Source organism: Lepidochelys olivacea, assembly GCF_965140295.1.
Source record: "Lepidochelys olivacea isolate rLepOli2 genome assembly, chromosome: 17".
NCBI lineage: Eukaryota > Metazoa > Chordata > Testudines > Cheloniidae > Lepidochelys > Lepidochelys olivacea.
The window spans coordinates 8,479,749-8,496,716 of record NC_140427.1 but is presented as its reverse complement, the minus strand read 5'-3'; the positions used below and the strand labels follow the sequence as shown (position 1 = coordinate 8,496,716).

The window sequence follows — 16,968 nt, the reverse complement described above, 5'->3', positions numbered from 1 at the left end:
CATCCACATGTATCAGAGTAACAGCCGTGTTAGTCTGTATTCGCAAAAAGAAAAGGAGTACTTGTGGCACCTTAGAGACTAACCAATTTATCTGAGCATAAGCTTTCGTGCTCACGAAAGCTTATGCTCAAATAAATTGGTTAGTCTCTAAGGTGCCACAAGTCCTCCTTTTCCATCCACATGTAGAATACCTGATGATTACAATGGGAGTCGCATGCCCAGGGGACCTGTCTAGCGTTGAGGTTTACATTGAAGGAGCAAGCAGTGAATCTCCACCATCTTTCATCAACAGTTTTCTATTCCTACTATAGTTGTTCATGAAAATACTGGATACACACCCAGATTTTTCCCATAAGCAGCACAGCTTCGGATAACACAGTCAAGCTCTGTAGATTCTCCCCCGCGCTCCCCAGAGAGGACACTGCATTGGTTTCGGAAGGCACACGTGAGCAAACCTGATTTCAGGTGCAAGTGCCAGTTGTGCTCTGTTGCTAGAGGCAGCACTTGGGGGGAACCGAGTATTGTGAACTCTTCAGGTCAGGGACACCATTACCGAGGGTGCCCAGATGTCCCGATTTTATAGGGACAGTCCTGATATTTGGGACTTTTTCCTATATAGGCATCTATTACGCCTCACCCCCTGTCCTGATTTTTCACATTTGCTATCTGGTCACCCTACCATTACCCTCTGTGTTGTCAAGGAGTACTGGTGGCACCTTAGAGACTATGCTCAAATAAATTGGTTAGTCTCTAAGGTGCCACAAGTCCTCCTGTTCTTTTTGCGGATACAGACTAACACGGCTGCTACTCTGAAACCTCTGTGTTGTGTGTAAGCTGGGGCCAAAAGAGCTAATGCAATCCTTGGATGCGTCAAGTAGTGAATCTCAAGTAGGAGTGGAGAGCTTATTTTACCTCTGTATTCAGTGCGACCACCACTGGAATACGGTGTCCAATTCTTGCACCCACTATTCAAGATGTTGATAAACTGGAGAGAGTTCAGAGAAGAATGATTAAAGGCTTAGACAACATGCCTTAGAGTCAAAGAGCACAACTATTTGGCTTAACAAAGAGAAGATTATGGGGTGACTTGATTACAGTCTATAAGTATCTACACGGGGAACAAATATTTAATAATGGGCTCTTCAATCTAGCAGACAAAGGTATAACATGATTGAGTGGCTGGAAGTTGAAGCTAGACAAACTCAGAGTGGAAGTAAGGCATACATTTTTAACGGTGAGTAATTAACCATTGGAACAATTTCCAAAGGGTTGTGGTGGCTTCTCCATCACTGACAATTTTTAAAGGAAGGTTGGATGTTTTTCTAACAGATCTGCTCTAGGAATTATTTGGGGGAAGTTCTGTGGCCTGTGTTAAACAGGAGGACAGAATAATAGTGGTCCCTTCTGGCTTTGAAATCTACGAATCTCCATGTGGTGGAAGGATGGTCCAGTGTTTATGGCACTAACCTCGGACTTTGAGAAGCTGGATTCTGGTCTACTTTGACACACCTTTCCTGGGTAACCCTGCATGAGTCATGGGGGGGGGCTGATCTTCACTGCAGAGTTAAATGGGGCTCACCCAGTGTTACCCCTAACCTGGCTCCACACACACACACACAAACTCTCTCACTCAAACGTGGTGGTGCTTGAAACCCAACACCCATCCTGGGCTATAGGCTAAAGCCTGAGCACTGCTTACATTTGAGCTGGTACCCAGTGCCAATCACCTGAAGTAACTGCGGTGAGAACATACCCTGGGTCTTGCTGTGCCTCAGTTCCCCATCTGTAAAATGGAAATAACAGCACTGCCCTACCTCACAGGGTGTTGTCCGAATAAATACATTAAAGACTGTGAGATGCTCAAATGTACAGTGATGGGGCCACAGGAGTGCCTTGGACAGACTGACAGTATGTAGATGGAGTAAGCAACTCCTTGCAAAGTGCTGCATTAGGTAATTCCCAGACACAAAAGAGTTCAAGTTCAGCAAAGGAAATAAGACTGTTCATCCATCTCCCCTGTTTTTGGCAAGCAGGCACTCCCTTTATAGACATACAATATGAAGAACTAAATACAATATGCTGTTCAGAGATACTATCCAGCTGTATTGGTTTACAAGGCCGGCAGTCGATTGCTTAGGACTGGCCACGGCACTGGTGCTTTACTAATCAAGAATGAGAAACTCCCACTGCTACAGCCCAGCTGCCTTGCCCCTTAGCTAGGGTAGGCAAGTTCATCTCTAAAGGGTTTGTGGTTAAGGTATAACAATTCGGCATGTATCTTGCCCTTCCTCGCTGCAAACCAAAACCCCATCAAGTAGTTTTGTTTGTCACACAACAGAACATCCCAGTTGGAAAAAGCTCTGGTACCAATAAGCTGTTTTATAGCCTTGCTCAGGAAATGCTGTCATTCTGTACTTGGTTGCTTGCTTCCACAGACCACACAGCTGTACTTCGTATAAATCCCCTTAAGCGCAGAGCTCTGCATCACTTTTTCTCCATGCAGTAACCCCATAAGCAGGTCACATACTGCATCAAGACCTGGATCACTACTGACTTTTCCCCAGGAGTAGAGCATGCTTCCTCCAGGGGGAACAGGAGTGGGATTCAAACCTGCACCTCCTGGCCACAGGGCAGTAAAGAACAGCTCTACAGCTTTACCCCAAAGCCTTTGCACACAAAGCATACATGAACCAGAAGGCCAAATTCTCTGCTAGTACAAATTGGCACAACTCCATTAACTAACTTCAATGGAGACGAACCAATTTACAGTCTGAGAATTTCAGATTGGAGTGGGGGATCACTGTGAACTGATGTACTAAAAATATGAATACTTTGCATCTGTATAGTCCCTGTAATCCAAAGATCTCAAAGCACCTAAACCTCACAATAGTTTCACAAATGGAGACTCTTAGGTACAGAATATTTTTGCTAGGCTTGCACAGAGAATACTGACAATCAGTGGCCAAGCCAATAACTGTTATTAGTATGTAATTATTTATATTGCTGTAGGCCCTCAGGGACCAGGGTCCCATTGTCCTAGGTGCTGTACAAATGCATTAACAAAAAGACAGTCCTTGACTGACAGGGGGGAGGGACAGTTCACTGGTTTGAGCACTGGCCTGCTAAACCTAGGGTTGGGAGTTCAATCCTTGAGGGGGCCATTTAGGGATCTGGGGCAAAAATTGGGGATTGGTCCTGCTTTGAGCAGGGAGTTGGACTAGATGACCTCCTGAGGTCTCTTCCAACCCTGATATTCTATGACCCAAAAAGCTCATAATCAAAGGAGGAACAGGAAATGGGGGTGGGAAGGGGGAGGACGATTCCCAATGCCCTGCTCTTAACTGCTAAACCTGGCTGTCTCGCACACATCTGAGCAAAATTTAAACGCATACTCCCTGCAAGGAGCCTTTTATCTCAGTAATATTTCCTTGTCGGAATTATTCTACAGAACAGAAATATCCATACATGCCATGCACTATTTAAAAACAAGCAAGAACCAAAGAGATTAAGAGTGCAGTGACCTTTATGAATTAACCAGCTAACACAAACTACATTTAAGTCAGCGCAAAGAAGTTATTGCACATGGGTGGCTCAGACTCTCCAGCATACAGAGACTGCTCTAGGCACGGCAAAGAGAACAGCACTGGGATGCAGTTTCAGATAACTGCTGAGCTGATTATATCTGTGAATTGGGCTCTCTTAAGGCAAAGAGCAGCATAGCAAGTACCAAGAAAACAACGAGCTGGTAGGCAAGCAGCATGCTGGTGAAGAGACATGGTCATGCAGCTGCTGTCTCTGCAAGTTCATCAGGCAACAAGGTTCGAAGCCAAGTGGAATGCTCCTGCATTTTGCTGTCCGCCCTTGGAATTTAAAATGCTGGCCACCTACATGAATTACCTACCCAGGCTGGTCCCCAAATAAATAACATTAATTCCATAATGACTGGGCTAGTACAAGATGCAAAGACAGTCTGGGGGAAGATATGTGAGCTGAATTCATACATGACAAACTGCATCAAAGACAATAAATTTATGTTTGTCCAGCACCTTTAATCCAGAAAGATCCCAAGCAATTTACAGACTGTATGCGCTATACAGAGTTCACTCACTTACCGTGAAGTTCAGCCACTTCGGGGATGGAAAATGGCAGCTGTTTAACTATTTTAAGCAAGCAAAATGCCATTGCCCACATTGAACTGTAGCATGGACTTTGGTGTGGACACCCCTTCCCCATAACAATGTAAGGACACTGCCTTCTCTACAGCTAGGTATAGCCAAGATTAGTTTGCAGCAAAGCCTTCATCTTGAACATACAGTCCCAGCATACAGATAGCATGTGCACCAAGTGGAAATCTCACATCTAAATAGGAATCCTAGTTCAAGCCAATGTGTTTCCCAAAAACTTACAAGAGTGGTCTTGTATTTGCCCAACTGAGAAGCCTGACTCACTCTGGGTCCAATCCTGCAGCGGCTTCACACATGGGACTCCCACTAAAATTAATAGAATAGGGACTCGTAACAGGGCCTTGGAGCATGTGTGCATCTCAGTACACCTTTTGTAGCCCTTTGAAACTGGAGCTGTAGTTGCAGCTCCCACGCCTGCTCCCAGTCATGTGCCCTAGAGAGGGAACCACATATAAGGCTTCCCGCCTCCTGGGCACAGCAGCAGACGGGGGGACCCAGAGTCAGGGAAAGCGCTCTCAACACCTGTCAGAGCAGGAAGCAGGAGCTGGCTGGAATGAAAATTCAGCAAGGAAGCCCTGGAAGAAGGGTTATAAGGACTGTGAAGAAATCTGAGGGCTCTAAAGGGCTGGAAACAAGGGCCAGACAAGGCCCTGAAGGGCCACAACGCCAGGTGGGACACTTTGTTCTGAATCTTGGTTTCTAAGGTCAAGAAAAATCCTGAGCAAAGTGAATGAAGTGGTGCCATTGCTTGGAGCACAATTTCTCCTTCCCCAGCTGGTGGTTCAGCGCACCAGCTCACACAGCTACTCACACCCAGCCTCTGCACATTACATTTGTCTCAGGAAGAGAAGGTTGTTTCTCTCATCATTCACGCCGCCCAAAACTGGTGCCACGCTAGGTGAGTCAGAGGCTCAGCTCTTGTCTCGCCAACTTCTGCCCCACAGCGTGAAAAAGCAGCTGAGCTGCTGCAGCTCCTCTCTGCCACGTGCTCTTCCTGTTGTGGCTAAGCGACAGCGCATCTGCGTCAAATCGCCGCAACAGGTAGACCACTAACAGAAGGGGAAAACCCACATGAGGAAAGAGTCCCTGACACAAGCAAAATGACACACAGACAAACACAAGGTGTTCAGTGCTGCGACTGTAAGATTCTAATCCAACTTTTATTAAAGCATCAGAAATTCTAGGGGCAACACCAGAGCAATTGATGCTCACACACGCATAGCCCTTAACTCATCACGTCCGTCCTTCCCCTGCTCCCATTTGCCTGAGCACCTGCTGTTTCTCTGAACAAATGAACTAGGTGGGGTTAAGGCAGGGTGACTGAAATATTGCTGAACAGCTAGAGGCAGGAGAGCGAGGTGATCTGCACTCCTAGCTCCAAACGGCGTAGGCGGCGGTAGCCCAGAGTGGCTAGGAGAGTACATTTCAAATCCAGCACACAGCTCAGCACCGCTGGCAGTGTCTGCTCAGCACTGGCAGCGCAGGAGGTAGCTTAGCAAAGCATTGCATTGCTAGAGAGGGATGGGGAAGCTAACTTCACCGGCCTGCCTCACAGCTAGCTCTAGCAGTTGTGGTCAGGCCTACAAAATGATTTCCCACCCATCTCCGCCAGACAACAGCCAGTTCTTGTCCACTAGAGGTTGGACTTTCAAAAACACTAAGCACTGGTCTAACTCTGCTCTGACTGACTTCTATAGAACTGCAGTTTGGCCAACACTGAGTGCTTCTGAAAATCCCACCCTACGATTGCATGGCATGACGGCTTTAGGATTTGATGGCTCTTAGCGGTAGTCCTATGCTTACCTAGTTCAAGCTATGTAAAAAGTGTGCACACATCAGGGAGTCTTACACAACTTCTCGCTGCAGGAAAAGTGGACTCCAGCTGCAATTGTAGAGGTACATGCATAGCTGCCAGCATTTACAAGTATTTTTGTCAAGAGACAGTTCTCCATATAAGCTAGAAGTTTGGGGGCCATGAGGTCGCCCATCTCTGGATGTTTGTGAGTGCTCTCTGTTGCATTTCAGCACTTAGAGTGAGCTTTATATCCAATTAATTTCAGCGCGCGCACACCCAGTGCGTGAGATAGTCAGGCTGTATTGTTGCCATTAGAACAGAAAGACTAAGTGATATGACTAATTCCAATGAAGTCATCTGTGTCAAAGCTAGGAGCAGAACCCAGGAGTTCCTTGCTTTCAAGTATTATGCATTGTCCATTATGCATCGCTGTCTCCCCTGCTGTTGTACTGCCGTTTTGTGGCTAGAGGCAGAGGAGCAAGTTCAGCTGCAGAGAGGAAACTTGCAAGAGCTCTCCTAATATCAGTGGCAGCCCACACAGCATTAGCCCCTACACCTAACCATAAAATGTTCTAACTTTCTTCAAAAATTAAGGAATCTGTGGATTTCACAAGTCCCAAAGGCTAACCCTGAATGGCTTGAGTGGTGGGGTTAAAACAGACAGAATTACCTGTGACCGGGAGTACCATGGTTTTCCCTTGTTTTCTGTATCCAGCTTATAGGCATTTTCACCAGCCATTAGCTTTGCCATTTCCAGCACTATGATCTTAGTAAGAAGGGCCCGAGATCTACTGCCATTGCTAAATGAAAGCTGAAATTTACCCTTGACAATGGTAGGTCTCCAGATTCATAATGGGTGAGAGAGAAGTCCAGTGCAGTGGGCTTTGCAGGCCCCAAAACTTAGCTCTGCTTGCACTAGGAGCCTGAATTGCAGACTCCCTGACGATCCAACTTGCTTCAGCTGGAGCTGTGGATGTTCAGCACCTCTAATAAACTCAGGCCCTATGCCTGTAGCCAGAGTGGTCAGACCCTCACTTGTATAAGAACTGGTACCAAAATCATTGAGGAGCTCAGAGAACAAAACTCAGCATAGTGATGGGGAAGAACAGCATGAGAGAGCAGCTGTTTTGAAATAGTTCTTGCAGCACTGCCAGCCCCAAATGTTCAAAAGTTGTGCTGGGTCCCCAAAAAATCATGAGAATGGCATAAGATTTTTGTTATTGTTTTTTTAAATTAATAAAAACCAACAAATTTGAGGTTCTTTACCCCCAAAAACCCTTCTGGTGTTTGAGCCTTTAGGGGTTACATTTTTGAGTCTTTCACAGCAAATATAAGGGCTAGAAAATGAATTTTTTAAAATGTAACCTGAGATTCTTACACAATCCCATGTCTCCAGGAGCTGGGACTTTAAAAAAATACCAAATGTTACGAGATTAAAAAGAAGCATAAACCAAGAATAAAGACTTGATCCCATATTCCCTGTACAAGTAGAATTCCCATCAATGTCAAAAGACATTTTATCTGCATAAAGTATATGGGTTCAAAGCACCCTTTCTGTGTGGGTATACACACTGTAAACAAGAGTAATACAAGTCAGTCATCTGTAAGAGCTAAAGAACAAATTCAACCCAATCTGAAACAGCATCCATGGTGCAACCAAAAGAAGGACAGGTTTGCTGTGACTTAGGCATGCAACATATTAGTTAAAAAGACTGCATGTCAGAGCTTGTAATTCGTTCTTTGATTAGAATTCTGGACAGAATTCCTAGTACTCTGCACTCTTTGGTTTGCATCTTAACTGCCCTGGTACAGGTACGCCTATAAACTGCATCCAGGGAACAAGGGAAAGTTATGGTACCCAAAGGCATTCACTTTTAACTACTATGTAATAACTTAATGTTCCCCATTGTTCAGTGTGTTTCACATTCCTCCCCCTCTATAGCTGATCCACAGAGGATAACTACCTGCTTCTGCTCCCAGCTGATGGAGTTACTCCTTTGGATCAAGTGGCCGAGATCTCTGGTTTGGTGCTGAAGTTTCTCAGTTCAAACCCTGCTGATGACACCTACATGGGGAAAGTTGCTACATTTATAAATATTAATCTTCCCAACACAGAGGCAATTATCCCCATTGTATAGTTGGGAAACTGGGGGCAAAGTGACCAGTGCAAGGTTACAGGGAGAGCCAGCGCTGGACCAGTGATTGAAACTCAGGCATTCCTGACTCCTAGGCTGGGCTCAGATTACGTCTAATGGCCAGCATAGCATGTTAAGTGCCCAGAGGATGCTAAAAAAGAGCAGTAAGGGGTGGATGTGACGCAGTAAGATGGATTAGCTTCCTCTCTAGTTTACTGGAGCACCCAGTACATTGACTCCCAAGGAACCAGCTCCCTGCCTTCTTCAGCAGCTGATAAAATGCAATGAGGAGAGACACAACAGGAAGAACTAGGCAAAGTTCATCTTGCTGTTCTAGTGGACATTTCTGAAGGGCTAGATCAAGCCACATAGAAAAAGATGGGATTCCAAACACCCCCAAATTATATCCTGGTGGTGGGGTCCCATTATCCCATTATCTGATCTTAGACCTGGGTCCAGGTTCTGTGGCTTGTGTCCATTTTGCTAGCCCAAGGTATCTAACAACATTTCTATCAACATCCAGCACTCTCCTCTCTCTCTGTTTGTGGGAAGCCGGCTGAGAAGGAGTTAGCAACAGGGCGGGGGTGGGGGGTGGGAATTAAGGAGCAGCCCTAGGAGAAGCCCCACAACCTTATCCCTAACAGGCAAGTCTAAAGCAAGAAAGCCCCATTATTGGGCATTTACATGCTGCCCCCCAACATCACTCACATCACAGGGATGGGAAACTGGCTTCTCTCCCCATGACTTTCTATTACCACTCACTGCTAGTTAGCAACAAAGCGAGCACACTAGCAAGGAAGAAAGTTAACAAAGAATATCACTTCAAAGGCGGTTCTTTCTAGGGTCCTCCTATCTCTCCCCCTTCCCCCTCCCTTGTTTAGATGGTCTGGGCTTGCTGCTTGTCAAAACTGCAGAGCACTCAACTGCAGCTGAAGTCCATGGGAGCTGCAAGCGCTCAGCATCTCTGGAAAAAGGCAGGCCGTGAGTGGCTTTCTAGACACACACTTCTCCACCCAACCCCAATCTCTCAGCAGTGGGAGCTATAATTAACACATGCTATAACTAGCCAGCAAAATTCCTGGCTGTTTGCAAGAACTTCATTTCCGACTGCATTTGGGACAAGGATGCATAGAGTCTGTCCCTCCCCCTGTTCTTTTCATGCTGAATGGAATTATCCTGGTGGCCAAAGCTTTACAGCTTTCATGGAAAAAGATCCCAGGGACTTTTACACCAAAATGTGACACTGAGCGGTGTGATGGCAACTTGCCAGCTGCAGGGAGGCTGCGTATAAGGACAGAGAGTTGTGAGAACGTTTTTGTAGATGGAAAATAAACACAGTGCTAATACCTGCTGGGGCTTGTAATCGCCCGGATAAAGGAAGAGAAAGTACTCAGAGGCGGAGGGAAGAAAGGCTGCAGTTTATCTATCACCTTAGCCCTCGCCTTGTGTTTACAGGGAGAGAGAGGCCAGCAGTTGCAAGAATCCGTTGGCTGCATCTGACTCTCCAGCAGTACTTTGGGCGCCCATCTGGCTGCCCTGATTTTCACAAGGAGCAGGTGAAAAGAATACATGAAAAGCAGCATTGAATGTGACTCTCAGATTTTAAGGCCAGAAGGGACCATAAGATCACCTAGTACAACCTCCTGCAACATGGGCCACACAATTTCATCTAGTAATTCCTGCAGCTAGCCCAACAACTCATGCCTGACCTAGAGTGAGAGACAGTGTGTGGCCCAGATCCTCATGGATATATAGGCTCCTAAATCCCAATGGTTTTAATGAGAGTTAAACGCCTAAGTACCTTGGAGGAACTGGGTCTTTGTGTCTTTCACCTCTAGGTCACTGGCTCAGATCCAGCCAGGTCAGTGAACTAGGTAAAACGATTTTGGCGATTTCAGTTTGGCTCCCAGTGAATAAATGTCCACACCACATAAACCATCATCTCAACTGGTATGAATTGCTCCCCACCCTCACTGACTTGGCACTGGCAGCACAGAGGCCAAAGATCGAATGTAGATTGAATTGCCTGGATGCACCTAATGGCAGGGCAGTTTCAGGGGCCACACTTACAGACCTCTCTTCTCCTGATATGTAGGACTTTACCCTCCAGGGCCGTTCACCTGACACTTTTCACCAGTGCTCAGATTAAGGTTTGCCGTGTTGCTGTTTTTTAAGGATCTCTTTTGATTTAAGCAAACTGTTGCTGATAAACCTAATTAGGGTTATACAATTATAAAAAACTGAAATGCCCCATTATTTACACAGCTAAGTGCTTGCTCAACCTCAACACACCTACAAGCCCAGTGGATAAACTGGTAGAACAGAAATTCGCTAGAAGTTTGATGCTCACATGTAAGAGAGGGAAGAAAAAGCTTCTCAGGAGTTTTCAAGCACTGAAAATATCACTCATACTCACTAGTCCATACCAGAGTCGCCCTCAGGGAAGAAGCAGGGTGATGCCAACAAGATGCAGCTTCTCCAAACACTGATCTGGACACTTTGGACTTCCGTGAAACACTTGCACTCCTCCCTCGCCGAGGGCAGGTACTGACCCGCTTCACACACAGCACCTGAGAGTTCAAAGCTCAGGAAGGAGAAACTAGCCAGAATCTGGAAGCCTTCCAAGGGAAGAGAGGCTTGGGAGCACTCTTGAAAGGGAAGAAGCTGTTGTGAGGGAATGTAGGAATGAGAAGTGTGGTTTGTGGGGTCTGAGCACTAGACTTCAACTCAGGGCTCCTGTATTCAATCCCCATGCATTTGCTCTCAATACTGAGAGGTTTTCAACCAACCAACTTCTCCAAAGAGGTGGGACCTAATTAATGCATAGGTTTCTGTGGGCCCTCTATGTAGGGGTGAATTTTACCCATGGTTTAAAAAGCACTTAGGGATGAACAGTGCCCTGCAGCCATAAAATGGCAGAATTGCTGTGTGATCCTGGGCACGGCACTCAGCTGGAAGATGTTATGGAAGGGTGAAGTATTGAAATCAATGACCCAAAACACTGGAGGATGTCTTCAATGTTTTAAACTCTGTAGAAACATCACTGAGATAGCCTAGGTCTGATAAACAGGGAGAACATTTATAAAGGTGAAAAGTCAGGCTGAGCAAAACAAAGACAAGTGTAGCAGGCATCTCAGTTTTCTATGAAACTCCTGTATCTTGATCTCAGATTGAATAGTGGAGTCACCTTCCAAAAGCACCCTGGTGATCTAGAAGCACTTTTGGGGGAGATTTTCAAAGACACAAATGTCAGCTCGGTGCCTAACTCCCTTTTGTGCCTTTGAAAATCTACCCCATTGATTTTCAGTGAGATTTCTGCTCCTAAATTGCTTGTGTTTTGCCAATCCTACCCCTAATTCTTATGTTTCACATGCAATCTGAGCATTGGGAAATATTGAGTTTCACTATTCACGTGGGAAAACGTGTTGTTCAAAGTAGACACAGAAGAATGTGCATTCTTTGAAAACTCTGCTTCTTGCCCCGCATTTCAAAGATGCTTGCATGTCTCAAAAAGATGAGTGACCCAAGGACACAAAATCCCTAAAACAAAGATTACATTTGTTCAAGAATCTCCAAGACATTCATAATGCACTCAGAATATTCACTGTAAAGCATATTAATTAGATTTTAAAATGTGCATTAAGAAAAGAACATTTAGTAAAACAAAATTGTAGCTAGCAAGAAATCAAAGAGTGAATGTGAAAGGACAATAAGGCTGATAAGAACTACAAACAGACAGAGAAAACCTAGTCTCTCGCTAACCTTTTATTCAGGAAATCCCTCTTTTCTCCTGCAGGCAGCACTTTTGAAAGTGCGTTTTGGTACCTTCATCTGGCCCAACTCTGCAAGGTGCTGAACAGCCTCAACTAATAATGAAGTCCTTTGGGGTTGAGGTCACTTGGCACATAGAATCATAGAACATCAGAGTTGGAAGGGACCTCTGGAGGCCATCTAGTCCAACCCCCTGCCCAGACCAGGACCAATCCCAACTAAATCATCCCAGCCAGGGCTTTGTCAAGCCTGACCTTAAAAACTTCTAAGGAAGGGGATTCCACCACCTCCCTACGTAACGCATTCCAGTGTTTCACCACCCTCCTAGTGAAAAAGTTTTTCCTAATAGCCAACCTAAATCTCCCCACTGCAACTTGAGACCATTACTCCTTGTCCTGTCATCTGCTATCACTGAGAATAGTCTAGATCCATCCTCTTTGGATCCACCTTTCAGGTAGTTAAAAGCAGCTATCAAATCCCCCCTCATTCTTCTCTTCCGCAGACTAAACAATCCCAGTTCCCTCAGCCTCTCCTCATAAGTTATGTGTTCCAGACCCCTAATCATTTTTGTTGCCCTTTGGTGGACTCTTTCCAATTTATCCACATCCTTCTTGTGGCGTGGAGCCCAAAACTGGACACAGTACTCCAGATGAGGCCTCACCAATGTCGAATAGAGGGGAACGATCATGTACCTCGATCTGCTGGCAATGCCCCTATACACCCCAAAATGCCATTGGCCTTCTTGGCAACAAGGGCACACTGCTGACTCATATCCAGCTTCTTGTCCACTGTCACCCCTAGGTACTTCTCTGCAGAACTGCTGCCTAGCCATTCGGTCCCTAGTCTGTAGCAGTGCCTTGGATTCTTCCGTCCTAAGTGCAGGACTCTGCACTTGTCCTTGTTGAACCTCATCAGATTTCTTTTGGCCCAATCCCCCAATTTGTCTAGGTCCCTCTGTATCCTATCTCTACCCTCCAGTGTATCTACCACTTCTCCCAGTTTAGTGTCATCCGCAAACTTGCTGAGGGTGCAATCCACACCATCCTCCAGATCATTAATGAAGATATTGAACCAAACCAGCCCCAGGACCGACCCTTGGGGCACTTCGCTAGATATCGGCTGCCAACTATACATGGATCCATTGATCACTACCCGTTGAGCCCGACAATCTAGCCAACTTTCTACCCACCTTGTAGTGCATCCATCCAATCCATACTTCTTTAACTTGCTGACAAGAATACTGTGGGAGCCCGTGTCAAAAGCTTTGCTAAAGTCAAGGAAGAACATGTCCACTGCTTTCCCTTCATCCACAGAACTAGTTATCTCATCATAGAAGGCAATTAGGTTAGTCAGGCATGACTTTCCCTTGGTGAATCCATGCTGACTGTTCCTGATCAATTTCCTCTCCTCTAAGTGCTTCAGAATTGAACATCACAGGAACTGAATTCCAGGTGGCTGGGGAAGGCTCTGATTCACTTGACTCTTCCTTGCAATGCAGAGAACTGGCTTTCCCCATCTATGCAGCCTTCTGATGGAACCCTGTCCTGTTACTGCTACGTCCCTAGAGCCTTTTTATGTACAGCACACTGCTCTAATCTCTCGCTTATGCCCTGCGGTCTGGCCACACGTCGTCTCTTACACCATGACAGTTATCGAAGGAAATATTCAAGTTCTCCAATGTTTGTGTTTTCCACTTACTACAGTCTGCATAGACAACTGAGGCCTGAGGCACAGTTATGGCCCAGAGCCATCTACTACCCACTGTTGATTAGCCTCTAGTAAGCACAATGCAGTTAGGATGGCTTTCAGGGCAGATGTGGTCCAGCAGATTGACCAAAGGGGGCTGGCAGTAGGAAACCGGTGTTCCAGCCTTGCTTGCCACCAACTAGCTGTGTGATCTTGGGCAAATCACTTCCCCTTTCAACATGTGCTCAGTCTTATATCCATTCAATCACCGCCCATGACTCACAAAAGTGCTGTAAATATCACTACCTTCATTTGTGCCTTTTTGACCCATTTTCTTTGTACTGCTTGCAAAGCACAATAAAGACCATTTCAAACAACTGCATAAAGCAAACATTAGCTCCCCACACCAGGTAGCTGGAACCCTAAACTTCATCAGCTTTGCTCCCAACTGTGGGAGAAGGGAAAACATAAGAACGGCCATACTAGGTCAGACCAAAGGTCCATCTAGCCCAGTGTCCTGTCTTCTGACAGTGGCCAATGCCAAGTGCCCCAGAGGGAATGAACAGACCAGGTAATCATCAAGTGATCCATCCCCTGTTGCCCATTCCCAGTTTCTGGCAAACAGGGGCTAGAGACACCATCCCTGTCCATCCTGGCAAATAGCCACTGATGGACGTATCGTCCATGAACTTATCTAGTTCTTTTTTGAACCCTGTTATAGTCTTGGCCTTCACAACATCCTCTAGCAAGGAGTTCCACAAGGTTGGCTGTGCGCTGTGTGAAAAAATACTTCCTTTTGTCCGTTTTAAACCTGCTGCCTATTAATTTCATTTGGTGACCCCTAGTTCTTGTGTTATGAGAAGAAGTAAATAACACTTCCTTATTTACTTTCTCCACACCAGTCATGATTTTATAGACCTCTATCATATCCCCCCTTAGTCGTCTTTTTTCCAAGCTGAAAAGTCCCAGTCTTATTAATCTCTCCTTATATGGCAGCCGTTCCATACCCGTAATCATTTTTGTTGCCCTTTTCTGAACATTTTCCAATTCCAATATCTCTTTTTTGAGATTGGGTGACCACATCTGCATGCAGTATTCAAGATATGGGCCTACCATGGATTTATATAGAGGCAATATGATATTTTCTGTCTTATCTATCCCTTTCTTAATCATTCCCAACTTTCATAGAATCACAGAATATCAGGGTTGGAAGGGACCTCAGGAGGCCATCTAGTCCAACCCCCTGCCCAGACCAGGACCAATCCTCAACTAAATCATCCCAGCCAGGGCTTTGTCAAGCCTGACCTTAAAAACATCTAAGGAAGGAGATTCCACCACCTCCCTAGGTAACGCATTCCAGTGTTTCACCACCCTGCTAGTGAAAAAGTTTTTCCTAATATCCAACCTAAACCTCCCACACTGCAACTCGAGACCATTACTCCTTGTCCTGTCATCAGCTACCACTGAGAACAGTCTAGATCCATCCTCTTTGGAACCCCCTTTCAGGTAGCTGAAAGCAGCTATCAAACCCCCCCTCATTCTTCTCTTCCGCAGACTAAACAATCCCAGTTCCCTCAGCCTTTCCTCATGTGTTCCAGTCCCCTAATCATTTTTGTTGCCCTCCGCTGGGCTCTTTCCAATTTTTCCACATCCTTCTTGTAGTGTGGGGCCCAAAACTGGACACAGTACTCCAGACGAGGCCTCACCAATGTCGAATAGAGGGGAACAGTCACGTCCCTCCATCTGCTGGCAATGTCCCTACATATACATCCCAAAATGCCATTGGCCTTCTTGGCAACAAGGGCACACTGTTGACTCATATCCAGGTTCTCGTCCACTGTAACCCCTAGGTCCTTTTCTGCAGAACTGCTGCCTAGCCATTCGGTCCTTAGTCTGTAGCGGTGCATGGGATTCTTCTGTCCTAAGTGCAGGACTCTGCACTTGTCCTTGTTGAACCTCATCAGATTTCTTTTGGCCCAATCCTCTAATTTGTCTAGGGTCCTCTGTATCCTATCCCTACCCTCCAGCGTATCTACCTCTCCTCCCAGTTTAGTGTCATCTGCAAACTTGCTGAGGGTGCAATCCACACCATCCTCCAGATCATTTATGAAGATCTTGAACAAAACCAGCCCGAGGACTGACCCCTGGGGCACTCCACTTGATACCGGCTACCAACTAGACATGGAGCCATTGATCACTACCCGTTGAGCCCAACAATCTAGCCAACTTTCTATCCACCTTATAGTCCATTCATCCAGCCCATACTTCTTTAACTTGCTGGCAAGAATACATTCTGTTTGCTTTTTTGACTGCCACTGCACACTGAGTGCATTTTCAGAGAACTATCCACAATGACTCCAAGATCTTTTCCTTGAGTGGTAACAGTTAATTTAGACCCCATCATTTTGTATGTATAGTTGGGATTCTGCTACCATATCAGAGCCTGTGCTCTGATCTTTGAGACCCCAGGAGCCTAATGACAACTTGCCAGGGACTTGAAGCTCTGTAGGAATTTGCAGAAATATTTACATAACCTTGCGTTTTTACAAACATCTTGTGCCTTGGGTTTTTAGGGGCATAATGGGGCATTGCGTTGATATTTTCATAAACGTGCATAAGATGCTCAGATACTGCAGTGAGGGGGCCATGTAAATACCTAGGAGACAAAGATGCTCATTTAACTGACAGAATTGTAGAAATTTCCAACACTAAGACCCAAATCCAGAATTCTTTTTTCTCCTTCAAAATCAGAACATTTAAAGGAGAGCAGGAAATGCAGCTCCCTGTCCTGTTTTAGGGTGCATGGGATGTCAGGTCTCACTCAACAAGTTAAAAGAAAATCTGTCTGTTTGCCTCTACGCTGTATGTAGAATCTCACACTGGCAAATTCCATGCCAACATATCAATAATCAGAGATCTCGGTCACCCAGAAATAATGCAGCATTATGTAAATACACAGATAAGTCACTAATAATATTCAGCCAATCGGATGGTTTGTAGCTCATTTCTAAATGTATCTTTTTCAAAACAAGATGTTATTAGAGCACTCTTTTTCCACTGACGCTATTGGCAGTAGAGAAATATGTCCAAAGCAAACAGAACTATTTGTTTATTATCAGGATTTGGTTTTTAAAAGTTATAGTGTTTTGTTAAAATATTTTAAAATCCAAGGCACTCAACAATATACTGATCGAGGCAACAGAGAAACAGAGCTTCCCTCCCAACAAGGACATCAGATTCTCAAATTGCCAAAAGACACATCAGTTGCATCCTCCTCTCACATCCCAAATCATAGCTGTATTGTTCAAGCTGATCACTCAGTTACATTGTAGCAGGAAAAGGAACCTCATTGGGTGTATCTGTTAATGAAAAGGCAGGGCAGCCCGAATACAAGACT

General features: G+C 45.4%; 1 protein-coding gene across 4 annotated transcripts in view; it reads right to left on the bottom strand.

Moving 5' to 3' along the window:
• The window catches only part of CUEDC1 (CUE domain containing 1), a 124,479-nt gene that overhangs the window by 86,986 nt on the left and 20,525 nt on the right, over positions 1–16,968 (bottom strand). Inside the window, exon 2 of one of the 4 annotated variants that reach the window (XM_084650731.1) lies at positions 913–985. The exons of the other annotated variants lie outside the window; for them this stretch is intronic. The gene's annotated coding sequence lies outside the window, so the exon portion shown is untranslated. The remainder of the gene's footprint in view (positions 1–912; positions 986–16,968) is intronic. 4 annotated transcript variants of the gene reach the window in all.